Source organism: Ctenocephalides felis, unplaced genomic scaffold, assembly GCF_003426905.1.
Source record: "Ctenocephalides felis isolate EL2017-DRISC unplaced genomic scaffold, ASM342690v1 CF-g0.4_SCAFFOLD_00845, whole genome shotgun sequence".
Classification (NCBI taxonomy): Eukaryota; Metazoa; Arthropoda; class Insecta; order Siphonaptera; family Pulicidae; genus Ctenocephalides; species Ctenocephalides felis.
Genome location: NW_020536999.1, coordinates 14214214 through 14218803, shown reverse-complemented (window position 1 = coordinate 14218803; position 4590 = coordinate 14214214).

The window sequence follows — 4590 nt, the reverse complement described above, 5'->3', positions numbered from 1 at the left end:
AGGCGAAGGCTGGTCTAGCCGTTTTGAAGATACAAGGCAAAAAGTGCAAAAAATGGCAGTTTTGAGAGAACAAATTGTCCGATTTGAATGATTTAAAAAGCATTCGATTCGTATTGATGTGGAGACGTACTGATTAGTTTTTGGTATAGGCAGGTCCAGCCGTTTCGAAGATACAGAGCGAAAATTGCAGAAATTCCGATTAGATTCTAGACATTCGCTCATAGCGTTGTGCGTGATCATGTCGTTATAGCTGAGTTGGTTGGCCGCGTCTGTAATATTTTTTAAATTCCCTTTTAAATACTTTTTATGTTTGTATCGTTGATACTACATGAACTATTTAAAATTGTTAACTCAGTGCATATATTTTCGAACGAAAAATTGATGCATTTGAAATAAATATGTTGATTCTAACAAAAAGTGTGCATAATTAGTTTTTGTTTTATATCTATCTCATTCAAACATATATAAACAACGTCGTCTAATCAATAAGTTTTTTTCACATTTGTCTACAAGGAAACACTATAATGAAAATTCTAGTTTTTATAATATTTTTTCATAGACATTTTTGTTGACTGATCATTTTGATTCTTCGAATGTTTAATTACGGTACGGGATGTTCCAGCAATTTGCTTCAAGGCACGATGCCATGTGGCCCCACTAGTTTTTTTTTTAATATTATAAATATTGAGAATCGGTGGCTCTCTTCATTCCGGTTACGTACTCTACTCTCTCGCCTTACTAGTATATGTCATAACATCGGAATTATTAGTAACACAGCCGGCCTTCGTCTTCGTTTGTAAAATCTTCATTAACTTTCAAACAGACATCTAAAATCATTCATTCACAAACAAAAAGTTAAATATCAATAACATATTCAAAATAATTTATATTATTTATAACTTTTCAATTATTGTTTTTGATCATGATACATGCAAAGTTCAGATTTTGCGTGCAAGTGTTTCAACCGTGTAATTTTAATAAATTGTTTAAAATTTATGTGGAAGTTTTCGTGATAAGTTTGTTGTCAAGTGACGCAAGTTGGCGAAAAAAATGGTTAAATTTGTATAAAAATATGTGGAATAATATATGGGTATTATGATTTGGTTTATTGTAGTTGTGAATGTAAAGTTATAACAATTAGAGAAGTATAACAAAGTTCTAATCGAGCAAGATCGATTGAAGTAATTTGTTATGATGTCCACGTATTTAATTTACATGAAAATGGAGCCTCTGGTAATTAATAGATGTTCTATCTATATTTATATAGCATTTAGTCTTTTTTTTTATTCATTCCATATTATAGAGCAATCAGAGTTATTTACAGACCCTATGAGTTGTATGGTTAAATTACACACAATAATAAAAAATAATAATAATAAAATAGATCGATAATAAAAATGAATTACAAATAAAGAAAAATAAAGAAATAAAAAAACAAATTGTAGTAATTACTCCAATAAGCAATATACTGTTGAAAACAATCATTTAGTCATTTAAATCAATTTTTATATCACATCCTTTTCTTTTGAATGTTCTCTATCAACTTCTTGATATTTGTCATTCACTTTGTATACAAAAATTCTGAACAGATTTCAAAAAGTCTATTCGTTGAGAATCGTACTGAATAAGTCAAAAATTCTCGGATAAAATTGAAATGTTATGGCAACGCTATATTATGGTTCTACATTCATATGAACTGGTAGTAAAATTTCTCAAAAAGCTTAACTTCGTGTATTAATGTCGAAAAATTAAAGTCGATCAGGCGTTTCACACAATAAAGCCTAACTTCACGTATGTGTTATCATCAGAAAGATGCACTTGTGATGAAATTGTTATTTGTAGGTTAGTTTTTATGTGTGGAACATCTGATAGTACAACAAATACTTAGCTTTTTGACAATTGGTTACTACCAACTCTTACGAAGATAGACCCACAAAATATCATTATCTTAACATTTCTATTTTATGGGAGAGTTCGTTCTTAAATCTACTCTTTTATACTAAAATCTCATTACCATTGATTATACTTTTTCATGTTCTGTGTATTCGCATAATAATGCAAAATTCGTCAAAGCCACATTGTGAAATCTTAATTATTTTAAAATATTCAGTAAATTGTCTACAATGTTACAGGAATCTTGATTGAATATCATATGTGTTATTTTAATTTACTTGCATCATAAGTTATTCTAGGAACAACACATGTTCATAGTAATTATCTAAGAATTTGCAATTCTTCATAAATTAAAAATGATAAATATGATGCATAACGCATAATTTCAAATAATAATAGTAATAAAGAAAAATATCGTAACTTATTTGACAATTAAATTCGTTTTGTTCGAATATCGAATGTTTTTAAATAATAATAGAGAACAAATGTGGTTTAACCTGTTTTAGTGTCTTCCGCACTCAACAGAGGGTCGACTGATTTGATACTTCTCCTATACGGTTATTCGGATTTTGATAATTCTTTTTAGAGTTTGTCATAGAAATTTTTTAAGATTTATTGAACTATAAAACTATAGTAATATTGTAGAAATGAATTGCAAAAATTACAAAAAATCACTTATCTTGGTTTGGACTCATTCACTGCTAGAAATGTCAATTCACTTGAAATTTGAATTTAGCTGGAATTATGGAGCCTAGATAATGTTAGAATATAATATACAAGAAAATGTAATGTCTACATTATCGTTGCCGAAAAGCAGTTGAGATGTGCCAGAAATTATAATATAAGAAACAGTCAACAGTTATATTTTGGCAGATGATTATATAATTCAGTTTGATAAATAAAGCAATAAGTCCAAATTTGCATATACATAAACTTATGCATGTTGCATTTTGGTTTATTTTACTGAATTATTTAACAATACAAAAAATAAACAAAAAAATGATTTAGAGTTTTGTTTCATGTGTCAAAATTCATTTGTTTGGCATTGGATATTTGGCAAGACAGCGTCGGGTCATCTAATATATTTATATGAATCTTGTCTAGAATTAAACCTAGGGGTAAATTTACGTGCTACAGTTAGTGGCGCCCCTGCAAAGTGGGAAAACAATTAAAATTGAAGTAATGGCACTGCAGTCGTGTTTGCGATCTATTTATACAACTGATGAAGCGTCAAATTGGGAATCGAAACGTATAGAGGTCTATCAAATATATTTAGAAATATAATGTTTTAGTTGTTTTTTGCATATATTAAAATTACGTCTCACTATGTTGGTTCCAGATGAACTCTTAAAATACTAAACCGATTTTAAATTCTTAAATATATAAAAATTTAACAAGAAAGATAAGTTCTTGAAAAAACAAAATATATTTCTTATATTTTTCTATTTTTTTTCTCATTATTTATATTTCTTATTTTTATCACTTCAATTTGTTTAGATTAAAATAGATGTATAGAAGTATAGAACTTTTATAATTTTTGTTGTGGTTTACAAAAGGTTGGGAAACAGTGTTTTAAATAACATATATGTTTGAGAATTCCATGTTTATATATTCTGTTGTTTATATATTCATTAATCATACTTGAACGTGACATATATGATTACTCGAGTTCATTATTTGGAATGATTAATTTTTACTGCAAATGTGGTCTTATTATTATAAAAATTTATCTACATCTCTTCATTTTAATTAATCGGTTATTTTAATTTTAAATTATTTAAAAACTCAGGTAGCTAAATCTATCAAATTTCGCATTAGACAGCCTGATGTCAAGCAGCAGTATAGATAGCGATATTTCCCTTAAATCCTCTGTATTACAGAAATTGTATTAATAAATTAACATAAAAGATAAAAATATAATAAAGATAGGAACAACAGTTCATATGACTCGTTAAGTTAAAATTGATGTTAATTTTTTTTTAATTAAAATTTAAAAATTATTATTACTGATATTTTAATAATTTTTTCCTTTTCTAGATATGACAGAAATTGAAGGCGGCCTGGACAACCCTACCTTGACACTTGCCGACACTGACTCTGTTTTTATAGAAGGGGCTTTCAGGGACCCCGATATGGACTCCCAATTTACAGGATTGGATCCAGAGGTTCCCAAGGACCTGGATTTAAAACCAGCCGAAGGGTTCGCTTTGAGTGTGGAACCTCTTTCACCCACAGGTAAAAATAAATTATTATATAAATGAACAAGAACTGTAAAAAATTATGGTCAAAAACATATTTGGTTGTTATGAGTTCTTTTCCTTTTCTGTATAAGTCATCGCAGTCTTTTATCGCCACAGCACCCCCCTTCTGTGATGAAGTCACTGAATATTGCTTGCAGACCATTTATATAACTATTATGAATTTTTGCGTCTTTAATTTAGCCAAAAAATTGCATTTTAATTAATTATTTTCAGGAGAATCAGAATATGATGAATTTCTGGCAGTACCTGATTCTTTGAGTGTTATTTCGGTGGCCGGTGATGTTCCTGTTTTAGTAGAAGGCAAATCGGTTGTAGACAATCCTGCAGGTAAAAAATACCAGAAAAACGAAAAAAACAATTTTGTATTTTTCTTAGTTAAAACTTTAAACAAAAACAAATTTTCATTTCATGTGGATTTTTTTTCAGAGCCAATAAA